This window comes from Colius striatus, chromosome 3 (assembly GCF_028858725.1).
Source record: "Colius striatus isolate bColStr4 chromosome 3, bColStr4.1.hap1, whole genome shotgun sequence".
In the NCBI taxonomy this organism is placed as follows: Eukaryota; Metazoa; Chordata; class Aves; order Coliiformes; family Coliidae; genus Colius; species Colius striatus.
Genome location: NC_084761.1, coordinates 38,329,962 through 38,354,017, shown reverse-complemented (window position 1 = coordinate 38,354,017; position 24,056 = coordinate 38,329,962). Strand labels below are relative to the sequence as shown.

Below are 24,056 nucleotides of genomic sequence, written 5' to 3'. Positions count from 1 at the left end.
AAGTCACTAGTGGCCTGGGAAGGTGTGTGGGTTGCTCAGACTGTGCATGCAAATGATACTTTTGCACGTGGGACCTTTTACAGATGATGGCAAGGGAGTTGTTGATGCTCCTTATGTTGTTACATATGATTCCTGCTGGCATTTCTGCAGGTTTTGTACCTGAATGTATCTGTCCAAATTTACAATTTCCCCAGAACCTCAAATGAATGTTCTCTGAATAACTAGAAATCTGATGTAGCCTAGGTTTGACAATCCTTTTGCTTAAGCAGTTAACTTTGAAGATGCTACCAGTTGTCTCTTCTCTTATGGGGATGACATTTATGCTTAAAGAAAATACCATTTTGTTTTGAAAATAGCTTGATTTGAAGTATTTCAAATGCACTATGGCATCTTCTGCTTTTATATGTAATTGAAAGTGAAAAGCTGAAGTACCATTTTCAAGAGACAATAGTAATAAATTGTGAAAATGGTTACCAGTTTTAGGAACCAGGAAATAACAGGGCATTATACAGCAAGAAGGTGCAGAAATGTGGATTATCTGGTCTGTCACAATATTATTCACATCAGACAGCCAATTTGAAATATTTTACATTAATTTCTCAGTGAGCAATGTGCGTGGGTGTTTTCCCATTGCTTTTGAAAGTGGATTCATATCCCTTCAGGGCAATGCTGTCTACTCAGGCTGCTCAAATTAATTGTACACCAAAATTTAGATTATTAATTTCCTATGGTGGCAAGGGATTTCAACTAGTCATTTTAGCTTTTAAAATATTTATTCAATATTACACAACACAAAATCTCATAAAGAGTTGTGCTTCCTATTGTGAATGTACAAGCAGCCTAACTGATGCTGGCTGGGTGAGTGTAGTTTGGAGTCTGCATGAGAATCACTTGTTCACTGGAGTTTTGGTGGTCCTCATTTCTCTCTTGAATTGACAGCTGTCATCTGCATGAAAAAAATCCATCTCTCCTTTCCCAGACCATGTCCTACTGGCATCCTGACAACAAAAAGCTGAGAAAATCAAACATCGTACAGACTACCTCATTTTCTGTGTGCTCTGAGATTTAGAGATTTTACATAAGCTCCAAATTAATTTCGTGAATTCATCTTGAAGTAGAGAAATGTAAAGCCAAATATATGTCGAGGAATCCTGACCCTCCTGGAAGGAGACTTGGTGGATATAGTAGGAAAGAAGCAGAGCAGGTGTTGGCTGAACATTCTGGGGTGAGGGAGGCCAACTGCAGCTCAGCCTGTGTTAGCAGCAGGGTGAGAGAAGGTTGACTAATTCAGTTTGGGCTCCCTAGCATAAAGAAGATCCTGAAGTTGTGAGGGGGATGTCTGGAGCAGTGATAGAGTAGGAGAAGCTGGGGCAGGTGGCTCTTTTCAGCCTTGAGAAGGAGAAAGGAAGTCAGTGTTTCTGTCAGCAATATTGCAGTATACCTGATGAAGGAGTGTACAGAGAAGATAGAGATATAGAAATGCTTTTGTTCTTTTAATTTTTCCCAAGTCAGCATTGGTATATTGTTCACTGCTTTTACAGCAGGCTTTTGATACATTGGATAGTAGAATAAAAGTCTTGCCTCACAGGGATTAGGCAAAGGAGGTGCACACACTATTTTTTTGCACCAATTACTAGAGAATTATTTTGTTCCTTCAAAGGCCACTTAGATTCCACAGTATCACAGCAGCTCAGTACCTTCCCTCCTTCTACTGATTTTCTGTGTAAGAGAGAGAATTTCCATTTGCATTCAGCATGACAGCCTACTTGGCTTCAGAGCTTCCAGGGATCTTTCTGATTATGTGCTGTGTCCAGGCTGGGGCTAGGAATCAGCTAGCTAGCAACCAGCATCCATATTGGAGGAATTTATATTGTCCGAGAGGCTTGAATACTGAAGTTTTTTCATACACTGCAGTTAATCCTCACAGTTTCCATTGCTTTAGGATGTTGTTTCTGATGAAAACCAAACAGAATGGTCTGGGCGCTGAGGAATGTAATCTGAAGTGCAGTCAGCACACAACCTCTTCTGGAGTGTACAATTGGAGTCAGAAAAGGAGCTGTATAATGTCTATACAAAGAGGGGTGTCCAAGCACAGTGTTACTCAATGTCAAGGCTGTAATTCTTTGAGGCTTGCAGAGCTTTAAGGACCCAGCAGGGTAATCGGCTTCAATGTCTGGGTGCTTTACCCTGTCAGCAAATTGAAATGATTCCTTGAGGATATGCTCAGAGCAAGTTTCAACACAGAACCCACAGAGTCAGTAAAGCAGTGAGTGAGTCATGAGTGAGTAAATGGAAATATTAACTCCTGGGGAGTGTTTCCTAAATTTCCTACTGAAGAAAAAACTGAAGAAGATAACTCTGAAAGAATCCAATGTCTTTTTGCAAGCACACTGAGAAGGCACAGTGAGCATATCAAGTGGCTATGTATTCTCTTAGAATGACCATGTATGTAATAATGCTGCAACTTTTCCTTACGGTTGCCTGCCATTTGTTCAGGCCCTCATGTTCCTCTCTCTGCACCTGTCTGTTGTGGTTTGGCCCAGCTAGCACAGAAGCACCACGACAGTCTCTCGCTCGGTGCCCCCATTCACCCCCACCCTTTGTTAGGATGGCAGAGGCCCCAGCAAAATGGGAGTAAAAAGGTAAGCAAGATTGTTGTGGATTAAGACAGGGGCAGGGAGGGCTCGCTGCCAATTATAGTTCCGGGCAAAACAGACTCCAGTACTCGACTTAGAGAGGAAAGAAGGAAAGCTTATTCTACAAGAAACAGGGTGGAATAAAAGCAAAAAGGGAGTAGGATAATAAGAAAATTACAAGCAGCATTTTAAGATCTCCCTCCCCCATCCCTCCTTTCTTCCCGGGGCCCAGCTCACTGCTCCCGATATCTCTACCTCCTCCCCCCTCAATGGCTCAGGAGGGCAGGGAGTGGGGGAAGTGGTCAGTCTCTCACAGATGGGCTCCACGGGGTTCCTCCCCCCCCCCCCCCCGCCCCCCCGGGAAGGTTTGTTAACCCCTTAACAAAGTTCTCTGCCGTGGGTTGTTCCCAACAGCTGCGGCTTATGCCGATACAGGGTCACTCACATGAGATGCAGTCCTTGGTGAACATCTCTGGCATGGATTCTTTGCCATGGTTACAGTTTCTGCAGTTACAGGGTCCCTCTCTTGGGACAAGGCCTCTTCTGCGCATAAGTTTAATGAGCTACTTTGTCATGGATTCCTCCCCACAGTTACAGCTGTGGATATTGAATTCCTCCTTTGGGATACGGCCTCTTCTGGCCATAGAAGTGATTTTCTTCTTTTTAAAGAAGAAAATCAGGCACTAGCCTGATTTGACACTAGCCAACCCTGCAGACCTTGAGCCAGGGGCAGTGATTTTCTTCTTTAAAAAGAAGAAAATCACTTCCCCTGGCTCAAGGTCTGCAGGGTTGGCTAGTGCCTGATCATCAGTGACAATAGCTTTTTGAGATCCACAGATATACACAGATGTCTGCAGAAGGTCTGATAAATATTATCAAAGTGCCTGCACAGTCTTGCAGAAGGCTTCTTGTTAGGCAAATTTCACAGACCTGTGTAGTTCATACAGCTTGAGCTAAGCTGGATGAGTCAGCCCTGGGAGTGAGGAGGAAACCAATTTCTGAGTATTAATGTGATGAGTGCTTCTGAGCTATCTGGGAATGCCACAGCCAGCACTCTCCCTTCACTCCCTCTGGGAAATGCTGTGCATGCATGTCTGACATAGAGGTCAGGAGAAAGGAGTGTGTGTAGTTTTGACTGCTTTTCCTCCTATTGACTGCATTTTGGGAAAAGAAGGGAGGATTTTTTGCTCATATTAACCAGATAAGATGTTACAGCTTAGTATTACTGCCCATGCATAGGCTCTGACTTTGTGAATGTGCTGTGAGCTCCCAGCAAGACAGCATGGGCTTATATGAGAAGGCATCCTTGGAGACAGAGTGTTCAATGCTCAATATTTTTAGGAGTATTTCCCTCGTGACCTGTAGTGCTTCGCAATTATTCATGGTATTTGGAAACTTAATCTGAGGTCGCAGAGGTTCTCAAGCATTGTTTGCTTGGGATAGTTGAATTGTTCCAGAGTAAAACTACCATAGCAATAAGCAATCTCCGTGTGGGGATGGCCTTCTGTAGGAAAAAAAAAGCAGAACCAAAAATATGTTGCTCTGAGATGGCAGAGTTTGTGCTTTGTATTATACTATCTCTGTATATGCATCTATAAAATCTCATAGTAGTTAGGACGTGAGTGTAAAAGGAAATTCTGAAGAGTAATGCTTTGCACATGTCCAGGAGATTGTGTTAGTAATGATTATGAAGTTCTTAATTTTTCAATTGGTAAGTTCCCTCTCAGGAAAAGATCCTGGTATCCAAGCCCTTTGTCAGTGTGTTCCCCATCGTCTTGCATGTATGTATACAGGGAAATTGGGATTGGGGTTGTCCAGTCTAAAAATCTGTCCTGGTTGCACCAATGTAGTTGCAAAGTCCACGAACCTTTCTTTGTGATGATATTACAGAATATGAGACTGAAAGTTATTTGGCAAAAACCTGACTACAGCTTCTTACATATGCATGAAATAAATGTTGTAGTTTTCTGAAGTTAATGAAGACACAGAGCATGTCAGAGACAGTAGCATACTCTCTCCTTTGGTTTGTCTGCTCCCAGCTCCGGACTTGTCATGGTTGCAGCTCTGTCAGGCCATACTAAACTGGTCAAAAAACAGAAGCTATCCACTTGGAGCCACATTTTTCCCATAAGCCTTAGAACTTTAATCCTAATAACTGTAAAAAACCCTGTCCTGGAAAAATCTTCTCATTTTTTTTTCCCTTCAAGTGTAGGAAGAGAAGTCCCACTCCTTAACCTTTGCACAGCCACATATTAATCTAATTTCGTACTCATCGTGACATAGAGACTTGGAAATTCCATCTACACTTAATTTGATTTGTCTTCCTATGTTTTTGTGTTAGTTTTTTTGTTTCTCCTGTTCTTGTTTTTGGTTCAGTGTCGGTTCATTAAACTTCAGTCACAAATACCAGCTGGAAGGTACACAGCTTGTTGTCATTTTAGCTAATCAGGTGGTTTTAGATCAGAAGGATATATTGCATATGCACACGAAAACTGGAACTCTCTCCTGTTCCTTCACCTTCTTGGGAGACTTTGGCTGATCACTGTTTTTTTTGTTATGTTGGCCTACCAGGATACATGCTCCTTAGAGAGCTTAGCATAATAATACTCTTTTTTTTCTCCAACCTGATTCAAGAAGCTGTGCCATCCTGTCTGCCCTGTTGCTGCTGTCATCCTTGCATAGTATTTTGAAAGTTAATGTGGGCATACTACTGTGTTTGAAGGCACTTTGTGTTTTATGTTTTAATTTAATTTTTTTTTCTCAAATGTCTTCCATTTGTTAGACATGCCACAAAACCAAGATTCATTTCATAGTGTAATATTAGTAAGACTTTGATTAGTACAAGTCACAATTCCATCTGTGAGCAATAGTATTTTTTCTGAAGACTTTATCACTTAGATTGGAAGGACAATGTAACTCACACAACTGATATTGCCACTTTGAAAGGTGCATTCTTCTTCAAAACTTTGAATAAGAAAAAATATTTCTACAGGTCTTTTGAAAGTCATATTTACAGTTATGAAATTCTCATGACCAGCACGTGCAACTCTGTGTGCTGATGTCATCCTGTAAGGGAACTTAAGTGTCTAAATTTGAAACAAAGCAAGTGTAAAACTTTTTCTTCTCTTCTCTTCTCTTCTCTTCTCTTCTCTTCTCTTCTCTTCTCTTCTCTTCTCTTCTCTTCTCTCTTTTCTTTTCTTTCTTTTTTCTTCCCTTAAAGCAAATAAGATCAACTTGAGCTTTCTAAAATTCTTATTAGAAATCTTTAGAAATGTTAGAATATTTTTGAAAAAAACATCCTATGCAGGGAGCAAAACTGGGTACCATACCACTTATTGCAGATGCATAATGTTTCAAGTCATCCATCTGTAAGAAACAAAACAAAGTCTTTCGAAAGACTCAGGTAAGACTCTGCAGTGAAGCACTTTTATTATGCATTCTTGCAAGAGCAGGTGTCCTGGCTAGTAGGCACACCTGACAGGTACAATATTCAGCTTTTTATTCCCTATCCTGGCTGCAAGGTCCCTCCCTTGTTTCCCCATTGATTAGGTACTCCAAGGTTTACAACTTCCCGAGGATGGGATCAGGGGATATCTGGTTCTTTGTCAAGGTCTTATCTTGTCATCCATACCTCCAGGATCTTATCTTGTCAAAAATTTAAAATTCAAAACTCATGGGGCATCTAATTAACAATACAAAGAAACAGTTATTAGAAGAAATTCTTTGTCTTAATTCCCTTGGCTCCATCCTGCAAAAACAACATTAACATTTCCCACACATCTGCCCTTAGTGCAAATAGATATCACATTAAAATGGAGGAAAATTACATTTATAATTGCTTAACTTTTGTTTTTATCTTGAAATATTTTTTATTCGTGAAACATCTATACCTGTTTATGCTGAGAAGCAAGTAGAAAATAAATGATTGGACAGGGTCTTGTTTTTCTGAGACACAACTGAGTTCAATAAATTTGAAAATGAAGGAATAATTTACCAGTTGTCTTAGAGAGATGCGAGCATCTCAGCATTATCTCCTACTCTTCTGCAAAAAGTGACTGCATTTTCTCTGAAAGCTGAATACAGTTAGATTTTGTAATAAAGTAGCGAAGTGCTTAATAAGAAGGGAATTACTGCTGGTGAAATTATGCATAGACAATAACCTGTCCCTAAGTCATCAGAGAGCTTACTCCGCATTCATTTCCTTTATATTTGCCTTCAGAGCTTTATCTTTGAGCAGAAAAAAAAATCTGTGCATATAAGATACGATTAGGGGATCCATGATGGCAGAGTACTGATGGTCTGTGAATCCCCAGCCCATGTTTAGGGGACAGACTTATTCCCTTACAACAACAAAGTCTTTTAGTCTTTTGCATTTAATTCATTCACCTGTGAACTGCTCAATTCCAGGCTTCCTCAAGACAAAACTCTTTCTTAAACTGAAAAGAAATATTTTGTATCTCTTAAAGACATTTATTATCTGTGTCCTTGTACGAACTAATAGTTCGTTTCCTCTTTTTGCTGTGTTCTGACCATTGCAAACCCCACTTGCCAAAGGGAAGAGAGGACAAGCCAAGGCAGCTCTGATGATAAGCAACATTTTAAAAGCCAAGTGTGAGAGAACCTTCAGAACGGAACTGGTCATTCTGCAGCTCTTTGTGACTTGCGGAAACAGACTCTATAACTCAGAGAGTTATAAAGAAGGTATGTTTATTCGGCGCCGGGCGCACGGGGGATCGCTCCACCACAAACGTGCGCACCCGACTCGGCAACTTGCTTGACTTATATTTGTTACAAAGTTACAAAATGACATTATCCGCCTAGACAAAGACACAACCTGTCCCCGATTTCGCATGTAAATTAGGTCTTCCTTTCATTTGCATGATGTCTCCCTGTGATAGTCGGTGATGGTCTTTGGGGCCTTGGGAGCTGAAGGCTGATAAATCCTGAGGCTTTCTCACCCCTGATCTTTGCGCAACTTCAGATATCGCTTGGCCCCTCATCGAACCGGTTTCTGCCTTCAAGAAAGTTGGAGGACCCCGGAGGTATTGTGTAAGGGGATAAGCACGACCTTTTTCCAGCTTGTGTGTGAATTTTGTCCCGTCTGAAAAATAAGCTTTATACTATTGTGATAAGTTAGTATAAGGTTTATTAATACATGTCTCTATAAAGCTCCACATCATGTGTAAGTACATGCTTAAATAATGTCAAATGACTTGCCATTTTCTGGTTTCCAGCTAAGTATGAGCAATGAGATACTCCAAGGTGGGTGTAAAAGGAAAAAGAGAAGTTGTACAATGATTTTATAAAGGGATTTTGCAGTGTCAATGATGTTTACAGATCTTTTCAGATCCTCAAAAGGCTTTATTCCTCTTCTTTTTGCATCTTCCTTGGTGTTATAAAGTAAAGCTTTACATTTACAGCTTGTGAATCACCTTAATGTGGACCCAGGTTGTTTTCTAGCCTCTTCTTATCTTTTAATAATCTCTTGAAATCAAGAGAGCCACTTACTATCTAATTACTTTAGTTTGCATACTGATAACCTGAAATTATGGTAACTTTGAGTCTGAGAAACTCTCTCAGCAATTATTATGGAAGACTGGTAATACCCCTTTTAACATTGCTTTCATAGACTAGTCATATTGGAGTACTTCAGATTCAAAAAGCTTTTAGCATAGAATCATAAAAATGAGAAAAATTGCAAATGATCTTTGTTCAAACAGGACTGTAATGGTCTTTGTTCAAACAGGTGGGTCTCTGGTAAGAGGGGTCTGCACTTCTGCATGGTGCCTCCTTTGCAACTTGTTAACACAGACTGTTTCGTTTGAAAGACCTTGGCCTTCTCTTGTGAGGCTGACCCTGCAGCATTTCTGTGTGCCTCTGACTCTGAACAGTATTTTGAGATAAAAGTATTCACTGTGATAGACTGCATGTGTTAGTCTATGCTACCCCACGAAAAAGTATTTTCTTACAGCAGTTCAAGTGACCTTCTCCATAAACAGAGCTAGGATCAGATTTGCTTTAGACAAACGTTGTCCCTTTGACATTGCTGGCAATTGTTTTGCCTTCATTAGTAACTGGATTCCTTTTCGTAATGCAAATGTTTCAAAAGCCTTTCCCTAATGTGGTTCAGTCCCTGGGACAAAAGCTTGCTGGCACCTCTGCCCTCACTCGTCCAGATCTGCTTTTCAGAGAACAGGTTGATTGTGCATGGGTTGCACCTCTGGTTTGCACACTAGGGTGCATGGTGAGACTCTCCTGTGAACCTGCAGGTTTCCCTTTGCCATGGGCACTTTTGATGCCATCAAAATGTGGATTATGACACAGACCTTCCCTTATCTTAGCCAAGATCATCTCCAAGTTATTTTTTCCTGCCTTAACTCATGGCTGCAGTTTTTCGTGTGAATCCTGAAGAGATAAGATGAAAGAAAATGTGGAGAAAGGCCTATTTAAAATTAAAGCAGCCTTTAAAAGAAATGTTTCTTTTCTCCTGAAATCTTAAAAAAAGAGGCTGCCTAAAATCATCTGGTATTTTCTCAAAGCAAATGACTTTCATCCAGAAACTTAGCTTACACTGTCTGTTAGAGCAGCCAAAAGAGAGGTAATGTTTACCATATTTGAAGACAGAGGCCAGTAATGTAAACAGAGTAGTCCTTCAAAAGACATAGTAGCTAGAGCAATCATCCTTGCAGCTTTGACAAGTTTACTAACATCTGTTCTGGTGCCATTTCTTCTGTGCAGACCTGCCATTAACCATAGAGAGGAAAAGATTTTAATTAAATGAGCAGATTGGCTTCTTAAACTTTGATAATGCCATCTGGGTGGATTATATTTGCAATTTTCTCTATAGCTTCTTAGATTTAGGGTATACTTCAGTTATTCTCAGGAAGATGCACTGACCCTAGAGCAGCGAGGTTGCTAAGCCAAGGTTTCCAGCTGTAAGCTTTTGTAACAAGATGTATTTGTGGCATCTCATTTCGGAGCTGTATAATTTTTCTTTTATGATTTTGGTTTTGCTATTAGGTCTTGTTTAATAACACATCTCTACCTAGTGCTGTCCACAACTGCTACTGTAGTAGTACAAGTTATATGACAAGTTCAAAATAATTTTCTTAATAATAAATCATTACCTTTTTATAGGAAAGAAATTGCCATAATTAAACTTCAGTCAATAGACAGTTAGAATGGGCCACAGATTAAGAAAAGTTTAAGACATGCCTTAACCAAGACCATGTTGCTTGTACTGTCTTGGCTGACTGCTGCTTTTCCTCAAGGGTGGAAGAACAGTGCGGCTGATGGAGAAGGCAAAATCTGACACTAGGGAGCTACTGTCAACACGAGACTGCATTTTAACTGGCAGTATAGTATTGGAGACTTTGTAGAAGTTACCTGCTCGGGTGTTACAATATAGGCAGATGACTGTGCACTGGTACAGCCACTATTCATGAGGATTTCAGAAAGGCCAGAGCAACCAAGAAATGGAGATTATTCAAAAACCACCTTGTTCATCTATTCATTCTCTGCAAGCAACATGTTGTTAGGTTCATACAAAATACTAATCTCAAGAGAAGATTACTCCTAATTTAGATGGAAATTGTGAAGTAAAATTTTGCAGTGCTTTAAATGCATAATACGCTGAGTTTATTCAGTTTAGGCTTTAGTATTTGTCATCACTTCAATTTGTAATAGATTAGAGCAGGGCGTTTAATGTGATGAGATGTGACTTTAAATAAAAGGCTTTTATAGGTTCAGAGAAAATCTTTATACAAGTTTAATTTTGTGGACAAGTTCAATTCTAAGAAAGGCTAAGAGGAAAGTGAATTTATAATTTTTATTCAGTAGTGCTACTACATGTAGGTATAAAGCCGAGGAAGGGGGCAGAGGAGGATACACAAGGCAAATTTATGTTTTTGATAGTAAATGCACATTGGCAGATTGGAACGTGCTGCTTTTCTAGCAATAACGAGAAATTCATACATATTTTTTAAGTACTCTTACTCCAGTTGAAAGTAATTAAAAAATGTTTACAGGACATAACATATCCTGTGCATCATACTGTGAATGAAGGTTGCCCCTCACTGTACAACTGCATTGGTCGAAAAAGGTTTTATTATTTATCCTTCAGTAAATTGTACTGTCTGTTTCCAAATACTACTGGAGTTATGTCTTTTGGTGTGATAGTGTGTAGGGTGGAGATACATGTAAAATACCTAAGTCAAGTCTTTGTGGGTCCTTGCACTTGTGGATTGTGTGTGTATGTGTGTCACATGGGGAAAATGATCCTCCTTAAGAGTTGGATTTGATTTTGCTTAGTTCCTTGAAGTTCCAAATATGCTCTTAATAGACACAGATATACACAGAATATAGCAGTCTTTAGGGTGTTTCAACTTCTTGGCACTCCATAAGGATTACACATTTAGGGTGAAAGGGAAAAGAAATTGTGCTTTATCTCTTTGGAAAGGTATTCAATTGAGGGAAGTATAGGAAAATGTTATTCAAACAGTGTAAGTCCATGCTAAGCTTGGAAAGTATATTGGTTCAGAGGTGATTACAGTATAAAAAGCCACATTCTTGTTTCTCAAAGGAGGAACTCAAACTGCATCTTGTGTTATGTCCACAGGAGTCAAGGTTGCAGTGAACGTGCTGGCTGGGTGGTGGAAGTCTCCAATAAGGCCTATCTAAGTAAAAACCCCATAAATAGCATTGAAGCTGTGAATCTATCCCCAGACCTGTGTGTAAAATAGATACTTCATGGAGTGCTGGCAACAAGTCTGGATGTTGTCTGACAGGGCTTTGCTCTCAGCATGTTTTGATCCTGCCCTTTAGAAGATACTCATAACTTCTTTCTTATCTAGCCTGGACTGACTAAGAAAATAGGGGATTTTGAGTAGCTTCTAAAAGTTGTGGAGCAAGCTGAAATTCAACAGCCAGCAAAAAATGGACTGATCAGGCAGAATGCTCTTTGGAGTGGCAATTTTGTGATTCCTTAGGGATGCTCACCCCATACCACACCTGAGCAAGCCAAACTGGAAATAAGATCATGGTTATCCCATATTCACTGCAGAACAGAGGTGTGTCTGTTGATGTGTTTGCCCATCTCTACCCTGGGCAAAGCAAACATGTAGTGTATTATTTTTAGCCTAGTCAACAACAGAGCAGCAGTGGTGGAGTGAGTAGTGACAATGGCTATGGAATTAATGCATTACATTTCTGTTCCTGGAGCTACCTCTCTCGGGTATGTTTTAGAAATTAAACTTGCCTCATTATGATTGTTTTACTGTCTGTGGAAAAGGGATTAAAATATCTGTTTTCTAAAGCCTAGAGGAATTATCTGTTTATGTAACTCCTTTCTCAAACATATTTTATTAGCATTGCATATTTTATTAGAATAACTGTTCTCTTGTCTTAGTCACTGGAAGACAGTAAATACCAAGTAGATCCTTATTATTTTAAGGATTTATCTATGAAGGATATGAAAAATGTGTATTCACTACTCGTCTTTTGTCTCTGTTTACAATCTGCACAATAGCGGTTTTGTGGACAGGAGCAAGATTTCTGCTGCTTTACTGTGGATTTTCTTGACACTTTCTCAAAGTCAGAGTAATGCAAAGTACAGAAATTGAAATTTATCTTCCAGCTTGCTGTTCATTCCATTGTCTGTGGAAAAACTTACTGATCCTAGCTGTCAAATTGCAGCTGATATGTCTCTGTGTGAATTGGGAAATGGTGGTGCACAGCCAACTCTTGCCCCATCACTGCTCTTCTCTCCTGGAAACTTTGGGATAAAATACAAGCTTTCATTACTCTATGCCCTAGTGGAAAAGGAACAGTGTTGATCTCCTGACAGAGACCAAGCTAAACAGAATAAGACAAGTCTCTTCTGTCATCAATGTAGTAATTTAGAAAAACTACCAGAGTTTACCTGTGTGCTTTGGATAGTATTAATATTATATACATTAGCCGTATGTCACAGTTTTCTGTTGGACCTTTGAAGGCCCCACAGATGATACAAAAAAGTCCTTTTGAGGAAGCAAGTTTTCACTCTCTCAGCAAACATTGGTTATCAGCATCTAATTTAGCCCAGCAAAAGTGTTAGTATTGCCAAGTGTTCCTGAGACTTGGCAAGTGTCAGAAAGAATACTCAGAAGTTTTAAGACAGCAGAGACTCAGTATGTCTCTTCCTCTGTAAGCCTTTCTATCCAGAAGAAGTCATCATCACATGACAAGTCAGAGTCCATTCTCAATATGTCCTGTTCTGGGCATCTTTTATTGAGCTGGGAGTATCAGAGGTGCTACTGTCTAAAGTTGTTTAAGGTGGTGCTTCCCTAGAAGTAATGTGAGTGAAACCACCATCGCTTTTCACTGGTGTTGCTTTGTGGGTGTCAGGCTATGGTAAGTTTAAATCATTTAATATCAGAGTTGTGTTTGAACTGGTGATCCAAGAGGGAACAGCTTTAAAGAGTTGAGTTCAAAACTGTGATATTGCAAATGAACAGTAACATCATGGTGTCTGTCATGGTTTGACATGATGCTGTTTCTGGTAATGGGGAAGGGTCTGTAAAGAAGGATCCTGTAAGAAGTTGCTTGAAACTGTCCCCATCCTGAGCCAGACCCATTTCTGGGGCTGAGCCAATTAGCTGCCTCCATGATCAATTTTAAGAACAAGCTGGAACAGGAGGGTTCTTTCTGTTCCTTCTTCTGTCCTTTCTTTTGTCTTTTCTGGATGGTGGTGGTGCAAGGAGTTGGGAGACAGAGAGAAGCAACCATAGGGACTCCAGGGAAGAGAGGAGGAGGTATGCTGGAGCAGAGACTCCCCTGCATCCTTTGGAGAGGACTGGTGAAGCTGAGATTTGTTTGCACTTTGTTAAAGACTCCGCATCAGGGGCAATGACTGTTCACAGAGGAGGCTGTGTCCCTTGTGAGGGACCCAATATTCACAGAAGCTGTAACTGTGGGGAAGAACCCATGCCAAAGAAGTTCATTAAAACTATACCCAGAAGAGGTCATGTCCTGAGGGAGGAACCCTGTGTCTACAGAAGCTGCAACTGTTGAGAAAAACCCACACCAGAGATTAAGGACTCTGTCCCATGTGAGGGATCCTATATAGGCATATGCCATAGCTGCTGGGAAGAACCCACACCAGAGAAGTTTAAGGACTGTGTCCTATGGGAGGGACCCCATATCAGAGCAGGTGAAGAACATGAGGAGTCATCCTTCTCTGAGAAGAGAGAAGCAGCAGAGCCCATCTGTGAGAGACTGACCACATCCCCCATTCCCTGCCCCCCACCCCCGAGCTGTTGATCGGGGAGGAGGTAGAGATATCAGGAGCAGTGAGCTGGGCCTAGGAAGTAAGGAGGGATGGGGGGAGGGAGATTTTAAAGTGCTGGTTGTAATTTTCTCAATCATCCTGCTCTGTTTTTGCTTTTTGTTCTGTTTCTTGTAAGTAGTAGAATAAACTTTCCTACTTTCCTGAGTACTGGAGTCTGTTTTGCCTGGAACAGCCAGGCAGCGAGCCCTCCCTGCACTTGTCTCAATCCGCAACAACCTTGCTTATCTTTTTTTTTTTCCCTCCATTTCACTGTGATCTCCACTGTCCTAACGAGTGTGGGGATTGACGGAGGGCAATGAGCTAGAGACTGTTGTGGTCCTGGCTGGACAAAACCACTACAGTGTCACATGTTACTGAACTGTTGTAAAAACTGCTGGGAAACAAACCCTGTGACTTGCAGAAAGTACTCTCTGTGTTTCCCAAACATGGAGTTTGAGAAGTTTGTTTTCCATTTAAGAGCAAGTAATGTGCTTTTCTGGCTCACCTAGGTGGTTAATTTTTGTGGTCAAACCTCAAAACCATGTCCATCTTCAGAACCTCTGCTTATTTTCTGATTTTCCTTCTGGATTTGAAGCCAAGACAGTGTTGTCACCAGCGTTTTCACTGTGATGCAAAGTGAGACTCAGGTGGAGCAAGCATATGAGTACTTCTCAGTAGATATATGATTTGATTTTGCTTAAACACATGAAATACTAAAGTCCATACTTGCTTATGTCAGATGAGACGTTAACGGCTTATGTAAATATAGTGCCAAGTTACTAGTAGAGAAAATATACTGGAATCTCATGCTGTCCTTGATTCAAAGTTGATGTGATTGTATAATTAGTTTAGAATCCACATCTAAGATTTCTGAATTCCTGATTTAATTATTAATTTTTTGTTTACTCATTTTTTGAAACTGAGCAAATAACAGCTAGTGTTTGCTTATATCAAGACAGATGCATCACACAAACACAATACTTTCCCAGCATCAAAACTGAAAGTGAGTGAATGTATGAAGTGCAATTTGCTTATAAATTTGTTCAATTCAAACGGAACAGAAGATTAAGATAGAAAAGATGTTGTCTTTAGAGGTTACAACAGCATGATTCTTTTTTCTGATGTTTTCTTCCAGACCTGCTATAACATTTCTCATGTCTCCTGTTCCCTCTAGGAGTAGTAAGATATTTGAAAAAGTAGCATGTTTCGGCAGTTCGTTCTTGTGACCTAGCTCCTGAACAGGATTTCTCTAAGCTGCAAGGCAGAACAGGAGTCAAGTTGAGCAAATTAAACAGTTGTGCCACTGAGAGCCCTTCAGAAGCTTCCATCAGAAGATATAGAGTTATTTTGGCATCCCTGTAGACCTCAAGTGCACAAACATGCAGAGAAAGGCTTATTTTTATGTACCAGCTAACTTGGATTTGAACTGCAGCAAAGTTGGAAGGAAATGGAGGAAAGCACTAGGAAAGATTAGTTCCTGTGTTTAGAATATGCAAAACCAGATGCTGCATGTGTATCTCATAAGAAATATTTTTTGTGCCTGATTCTCATCTTCTGTAATTGCAATCTCACATCTCTCTTGAAGTGTCCTTTGATTTGCTGTTATGATTGTGCATGTAACTGACTTTTCACCTACATGTGGACTGTCTATAGCAGTTTTAGCCAGAAGAGTAATCTAAAGAACAGCTTAGCTTCTCATAGGAAAGTCTAGTAATACTTATCATCCTAATACTGCTTTCAGTAATTTTGAGGGCCAAGCTGACAGCTTTATTTTCAATAGAGATTATTTTATTGACAATGAGAAAATTGCTGATAATATGGAGGGTCACTGGATATCTCTACACTGTCTAGGAACTTCTCACAGAGAATCCAAAGTGTTCTTGTCACACTACATTCTCTAAGCAGTTGGGGATTGATGGACTTCTCATTCTTGAATATGTATGTGATCATATTATTAAACATATGTCATAAAGCTGGACAACAGAGGAATAAATCTTTCCTACTGCTTTCCTCCGTTTCCTTCCAACTTTGCTGCAGTTCAAATCCAAGTCAGCTGGTACATGAGAAATAAGCCTTTCTCTTCATGTTTGTGCACTTGAGGTCTGAGTCGTCTATACTCACACAGCCTACAGGGATGCCAAAATAACTCTGTATCTCATAAACTCATATGTCACAATGCTGGACTACTGAGTTTGCTTTAGTGTATGCTCCTTACAAGTCATACTTCTGAGTGTTGCTGCCTTTTCACATAGGTGTAGCCCAGCAATAGTTCCTGTGTTAACTATTAAAACTGAAGGGAGGAAGAGGCTTGAGTCCCTTTGAAGCAAGCTTTCTGAAGTCACATGAAGCATTAAAAATAATCCCAGTGTGCTCACAGTCTCTCCAGTAGAATCTTTACACTGGGATGTTAGAAATGTAAAGCAAATACTTCAAGCAGCAGACCCTGGATCTTAGAGGCAGAGCAGAAATTACTAGTTTGTTTCCTCAGGTAGGAACTGGCATTTATTGCTGGTACTAGGGAAGAAAGAAAAGTATCCAGCAAAACAATGCCCCTCATCTTGCTCAGCCATGAGAAGAGGAAAACTTACTAAACAGTTTGGACACAAGGAGCCACAGTCAGGACTGTGACATTTGCAGGCAATAGAGTTGGTAAGAGTTGGTTTCCCATTTCCCTGTCCCTCCACTTGCTCCCTGCCCACCTACACACAGCTGCTCCCTTTCTGATTGGCCCCTGCTCCCTTTCTGATGTGTCAACCAACATCCAAAACCTCTGGCCAGTACTGGAGCAGCAGCAGAAATGTGTGCTGTTTACAAAAGATTGTTCTGAATATTCCCTGGTGCAATAGAGATCAGAAGTATGAGACAACAAAGGAGACAGATTTATTGCCTTGGCCATGCACTGTGGGAACGATGGAAGGCTATTTATAGCATAATTTTTATTGAGGGAATACAGGAGTTGAAAGCCTGATCTTCTCTGTAGTGCACCTTGTGAGGCTATTGACCTGTTTAGGTGAAGTGTATAATTCACCATTCACACAGATCAGTGGTGTTTATCTTCTTGAATTGCTGGAATTGATCATAACTCTGGTGCTCTAGAAACTATTTTTAAATAGCCCTACCTCCAAAAATCATAGAGTCATACAATGCTTTAGGTTGGATGGGATCTTAAAGATCATCTGGTTCCAATCCCCCTGCCACAGGCAGTGGCACCTTCCGCAAGACCAGATTGCTCAAAGCCCCATCCAGACTGGCCTTGAACACTTTCCAGGGATGAAGTAACCATAGGACCTCTAAGCAACCTGTCCCAGTGTCTCACCACCCTCACAGAGAAAAACTTCTTCCTAACACCAAATCAAAATCTATCTGCTTTCAATTTGTCATGTCACTACATGACCACATAAAAAGGCTAAGGTAATTCCAGTATAACTTACTCTTTTGCTTTTACACAGTTTGAAAGGTTGTAATTTGAACACAGAAAAAACTTCAATCATTAGTTGTGTGCTTCTTGGGTTTTTTTTGTTACCAGACCATTCCTTCAGCATATGGATTTATCTTCTGTATCATGCTTTACACTTTTCACCAGTGATTATCTTTTTCTGCTGTTATCTTCTATAAGTCATACTCCCACATTATTTATCCTATATCTAAGGAGTAAATACACACACCCAATTAGAAAACTGATGTGGAACAAAAGCAGGGTTGCTGACCTACCCACGGTAAATTTCAGAATCCATTCACCTAGAGATCAAAACTTGACTTTATGATGTTAATGACTCATTCTGCTTCTTTTGATAGCTTCGTAAGTGGGCAAATTGAGGCATCACAGCAAATAGAAGTATTAACTTCTAAATTTGTTCTGGGAGCAGCACTAATTTGTCAGAAATGGTGTTTACTTGTATTCAGAGTCTTCACCTTTCAACCATGGGTAGAGCAAATGGCCAGAACTCTGCAGGCTTGTGGCATAGCTCTTCCCTGATACTTCCCTGATACAGTGCTTTCCCAAGCCCAGCTGATTCACTTAGGTGTCATAACAGAGAAGATTTAGGCTACCCCGGACTTGTAATGAGGAAGCCTACAGCTTTAGAGGTTTAATCTCAAACAGTTAAAAATGGCCACTGTTTTCTAGGGTATTCTTGAGGCTCAGGAGGTGGTTGTCCTTGCTTATATGCTTTCGATCACACTATGAAATAAAATATCCCATTCATCTTATAGTATCTTGTAGTCCACTATATGGAACTACTATACTCTCAGAGATTTAAGATGGAAGTTCAGAAGGTATTTTCTCAGAGGTTTAACCTGAGCATTTCCAACGACAGACATTACATTCTTGCTGTGATGTGGCTCAGCTGTCTGTAGGGCAGTGACGATAGCAATCTCATTGCAAGTTCAGTAGTGAACTTCTCTAAATCTTGACAGCAATGGTCCTGTATTAGCACTCTTCCCGTGTAGTGTCAGCCAATATCTGACTCCTCGGGCAGTGGCTGCATGTTGAATACCTACATCACCATCCCACTGTTAAACAGGAGAGGTGAATTAGTCACCAACAACACTGAAAAGGTAGAGGTTCTCAGCACTTTCTTCACTTCCATCTTTACCAACACTGCTGGGCCCTGGGAGCACAAATCCAGGTTAATGCAAACACAGACCCACCATCAGTGAAGGAAGTAGTGATATGTAAACTCTTACAGGAGCTTGACTTCTGCAGATCCACCCAAAGATCTTCAGAGAGGCAGCTGAGATCACTGCAAGGCCACTCTCCATGAGCTTTGAGAAATCGTGGATATTGGGGGACATCTCAGAGGACTGGAAGAAGGCTGATGTCACCCCATATACAAGAAGGGCTTAAAGGAGGAGCCAGGAAATTACAGTCCCATCAGTTGTACTTTAGCCCCTGGGAAAGTTATGGAACGAATCCTCCCAGGGGTTGTCACAAGTCCCATGAAGCACATGGTTGGGAAAAGCCACCCGGGTTCACCACGGGCAGATCCTGCAGGACAAACCCAGTTGCCTTCTGCATCAAAGTGACCTGCTGGGGTGATGTGTGGTGAGTGGGGGGCACGACCTACCTGGGTTCCTCCAAGGCTTTTGGTATGGTTTCCCACAGCCTTCTCCTAGAGAAGCTGTTGCGTTGGGGTCAACACGGGGTCTGCGAGGTGATGGGCATGGGCTGACAGCTGCATCTGGGGGCTGGGTGTAAACAGCTCCTTCTCCATCTGGAAACCTGTCACAAGTGGGGTCTCCAGGGATCAATATTGGGCCCATTAATATCTGTTTAATATCTTCAGAAATGGTCTGGATACTGGGATGAATGTGTGTCCCAATGAAGTTTGCTGATGACACCAAACTGACTGGAGAAGTGGACACTTTGGAAGAGACAGCCACCCCACAGGAAGACCTGGATAGGCTGGGAGAGTGGGCTAACAAGAACCTATGAAGTTCATCAAGGACAAGCGTCCTTCCTACACCTGGGAAGACAATCCAGGAGTGCAACACGGTCTGGGAACTACCTGGCTGGGAGCAGCTCTGTGGAAAGGGACGTGGGGGTCCTTCATGGACAAGCAGCTCCACATGACAGTGGGCTGCTGCCACAAAGAAAGCCAACAGGGTGCTGGGCTGCCTCAGCAAGGACATCACCAGCAGAAATGAAGAAGTGATTATCCCACCTTCCTGAGTTCTTGTTAGGCCACACCTGGAATACTGTGTCCAGTTTTGGTCCCTGCAATACCAAACAGATGTGAACAGGTTGGAGAGGGTCCAGAGAAGGGCCACAAAGATGATCCAAGGACTGGGAAGCCTGCTGTGTGGGGAAGGGTTGAGAACTGTGTTTGTTCAGCCTGAAGAAAAGAAATATTTAAGGGATGGCTATAAAGCAGATTCAGACTCCCTTTTCGTGAGGAATCACATGGAAAAGATGGAGAGTAATGGGTGTAACTAACCTCTGAGGAGATTCTCATTGGACACAAGAGGGAAATTTTTTGTGGGAACAATCAACCATTGGGATAATCTCCCCAGGGAAGTGGTAGATTCTCTAACATTGGACACTTTCAGGATTCTTCTGGACAGGTTGTTAGAACATCTTGTCTAGATCGTGCTTTTACTAGGAAAGGTTGGAACACGTGATCCTTGAGGTCCCTTCCGATCTGGTAGTTTGTGATTCTCTGATCATTCCATGGATGAACACTAGGAGAAGCAGCTGCAGAAACCTGGCTGCTCAGGCCTAGTGGACCAATAATGCTTGTACTTCTCTCCTTGCACCTCTGACCAGATAGAGACTTGAGACTTATTTAGAAAAACAATATTGGGTGAGATAGTTGCTCAAAATTTCTGCAGGAGGCTATAATCCAGGGCTGTGTTCATACTAATGGCAACACTGTCTGTGATTTTGGTAGAGGAAGGAGCTGCTGTGTAGCATCACAGTATGACGTATTGAGAGGGGAATATTCCCTTCCTCTGGTGACTTCACTGAGTGCAGGTGGTTCTCAAATGTGTTTTGGAATAGTTTCTCATTAGGGAAGTAACTTATTGGATGTAACAGATAGTGAAGTGACTCTAAACTAGTGAGAGCTTTGTACTCTGTTAATACTCTTTCTATAAATAATAGGTGGGGAGTAGAGCAGGAATGAAGATGCTTTTGTGCTTGTGGCTACCTCTGCTACTATGTAGATGTTATGCACTGCCTTGCAGTCTGTTTTATCATAAATAGAAAGGAGTAGGAGGAATTTTCTAGTCCTTTCACAGGGGCAAGAATATTGCAGTTCTACTGTAAAACAAAGTGATATTTGAAGATGTAAGAAAGGAAACAAAATTGTGGGAGGCAATTTTACCTTAGTGTCCAAACAGACCACATAACCACGTTGGTCTTTTCAGTTTCAACCAAAACTTTGCCTTTGAAAATCAGTGAAACAAACAAAAATCAGTGTCTCTCCTCTGATAATGCCCAGTAACTCTCCAGCTTTTTAGTGTTTACTTCCATCTTAAGATCTTAATCTTAAATATATGTATCTATTTTTTAATGTATGTGTATGTGAATGTATATATGTAAATAAGTATGTATGTACAGTACTGCTCTAGCTTGGAGAGCTTCTCTCGCAGTGGCAGTTTATTTTTTGAGGTGAAGAAATAATTTTCTTGCAAATTTATCTTGAGTTACAAACTCATATAGTGACTAAGTATAGCAGAGCCTTTCTAGATGCTTTTACAGAGTAATCTCTGCCAGAAGCAGTGAGACTTAACTCTCTATGGTTTGCACATCCTGGCATGCTCTGGTGCTCACTTCACAACTGAAGTAACTATCAGGAGAATGACTGTGACCCTACCAGCTTTCTAAAATATCACAAGTGGTTGTTGGCAACCATCACCTGTGCCTTCTCATTTCTTTGCTTATCCAGTTGTGTGCCACAGTGTGAATGTGTGTGAGCCTCATATGTTCTGACTGGAAGTTTTGCATCTAAAACTTTTTCTGGGATTCCAGCCTGAGCATTAGCAGAAGTGCTGACATTTGTGTCTCAAACAACAATTTTTGAAACCTTTGCCTTCAATGATTGTTTTCAGGCCACAGTAATGAAAAGCTTTGCAAAAATATTTTCCTCTGAGATTTTTATTGTTCTACAGACTTGCCAACTTCTTCTATAAACTGTTTTATGCAGTGTCCTTATGGGCCACTTTGTATTTTTTCAGTGCACTTTATTAACAGTCCTGCAGGACAGGCACCTCTGTTAACCATCCTCTTGAGCTGTTAGCCAATATGAAATCCTGTTCTGAACAGCTCATAGACTACTAAGGAGATCCCCTCCAGGGATCTTTTATCATAAAAGCAGCTTAACTGACTCATCCTTTCCCTGAGGATATGCTTAAAACAACTCTCATTTAGTCTTTTAGTGGTCAAAAACAGGATTTATTTTGTTCTATCTTTCAAAAAAAAGTAAAAAGGAAAAACATCTTTTCAGAAAATGGTCATATTTCCAGGAGGATCTGGGCTATATTTAATATGAAACAAAAATGTTTAATATGAAAGGTCTGTACAGTTTACTAATGCATGGGCTGACTGGCACTAGGTTCACTCAAGCAAGTGCTTCAGCAAAAAATTCAGCACTATTTTTAGTTCTCTTACAACAAACCAACCACTTGATTGTAAGGCCTGGGGAACTGCGACACTGTGTTAGCGAGAGGTCTGCTGGAAAGGCAGGAGGACAAAACACAGCAGCGTGCTAACTACACCAAAGACTCCCAGCTGATGCAGAGAAGCACACATCACGTAAAGGTATTTTAAATTAGCTTGTAAACCTTGATCTACCCATGAAATTTATTTGCTGGTCAGAGATTGAGCATGAAAGTGTTAGCTGGCTTTCTGGCTTGCTCTGCTCCTGCCCTTAAAGATTTCATTCCATAAATTCCTGTCCTGACGATCAGCTTTTAAATCATCTCTTGTTGTTTCCTAGTCTTTTCTGGAATTTTACAGGATCTTGGGCAAGTGAGCAAATGACAGAAATAAGTTTCCCAAAGTGAATACATGATGCTTTTAAATAAATTCAGTCATTTTAGTGCCTGGATGAGCAGCCTGTAACAAGTACTACTTCCTCACTGCTAAATGTATTAACTTGTAAAAGAAAACAGCCTGCCTTTGACAGGCCAGCCAGCTGAGGAGAATTTGATCAGATCTGACTGAGGGGTTGAGGGTTTGCTGGCAAGCTATATGTGTGTGTGTGTATGTCTCAGTGTGTGCACATACAGACAGTGCCTGACGTGAGTCGGCTCTGCCCCAGTGTCATGGTCCTTCTCGGCAGCTCTCCTGACTTCTGTTTGTCCCCACAGTGCTTCCTGCAGGTCAGTCTCATGCAAAGGAAGCTGGTCCTGGGAGGTTTAGAGTCTGCTCCTGGCATGTCTCATTCCTGTGTTCCCACTGCGCCCCGAGCTGTGACGTGGTTGCCATTCCTGGGCAATGCAGTCACAGGAGAGACTGCCGCCAGCAAGAAGAGAGCAGGAGGGCAAGCTGGCCGTGACTCGTGGCTGTCCCAGCGGCTCCGGCCATCATGCCAGAGGTGTCTGTGCTGGTGCTGGCTCTGATGCCAGCACGTGTTCATGCTGGGGAAAAGCTCCAAGCTTCAGGTTTATTTCCTAGATGAGTGCTAGTTTGCGTTATGTCACAAACTATTATGATACTGCCAGGGACATGAGCTGTCAGATATTGGCAGCATCCGGCTTGCCTCCTCTTCAGTTCACAGGGTTGATGCTGCGTAACAGCTTCTTAAAATGTGCTTTGCTTTAAGAGAGAGGATTTCAACCTAATTATCACACAGGAGTTCCCAGCTTTCAGAGGGTGCTAGAGCAGCAGTTGGACTTGGGCAAGGAAACTTTTACATCTATCTATACCTTGGGGAGCTGACCAGTACTTTACTGGTATTGCGTTTCCACCCTTTTAATTTGGTTATACAATGTTTTCAAATTCCTAGCTTCAGAGTCAGACCCAGACTTCAGGGTACACCTTGATGTGGTTTAGCTGCATTGCTCTTTTAAAGGAACTACTTGTGTTTTACCCTTAATGATACCATTATCTTAAAATAGTATGATATGCCATCTCTTTTGAGTTACTTGGTAGAGAATGCAAGGAAGACAAATTATTGAATTCCCATGAACTCTGTCTTTAAATATCCTGCCTAGCATTCAGCATACTGAGCTCCTGCAGCATCCTCTGTGCACTAGAAATGAGTATTACTGAAATGCACTGTTCTTGCACAGCTCTCTGTGCTGCTGTGGTCGTGTTCTCTTGCTCAGTTGTGCTTTAGGTGCATTTTGAAAAGACAGATGAAGTGGCAGTTTCCTAATCAAGTTTACAATGTATTCCTGCTAGACATATGTATTTGTAGGTAAACAGTGTAGATGGCGCAAGCAGAATTGCTATAGCACACGTTGGCGTACGTTTCCATTAACCAAGTTTAGATAATTAGCTAATAATCAGCCATGTTCATATGACATTTGATAATTAATGGTTTTGGTCTTGCTTAAAAAAATATTCAAATATAAATACCCTGTTTTGTTGTCATTGATTCTGGTCAATCGAGATTGTTATCCTCCAGAAATAGCTGTCAACATTCACTGCTAGTGAATGAGTTGCTAGT

The 24,056-nt window shown here is 41.1% G+C and overlaps 1 protein-coding gene across 2 annotated transcripts in view; it reads left to right on the top strand.

Annotated features, from left to right (window-relative positions):
* Nucleotides 1-24,056, top strand: part of ARHGAP24 (Rho GTPase activating protein 24) — a 211,085-nt gene that overhangs the window by 104,818 nt on the left and 82,211 nt on the right. The window contains exon 1 of one of the 2 annotated variants that reach the window (XM_061992536.1): nt 7,260-7,337. The exons of the other annotated variant lie outside the window; for it this stretch is intronic. The gene's annotated coding sequence lies outside the window, so the exon portion shown is untranslated. Of the gene's footprint in view, nt 1-7,259; nt 7,338-24,056 lie in introns of those variants that run through there. 2 annotated transcript variants of the gene reach the window in all.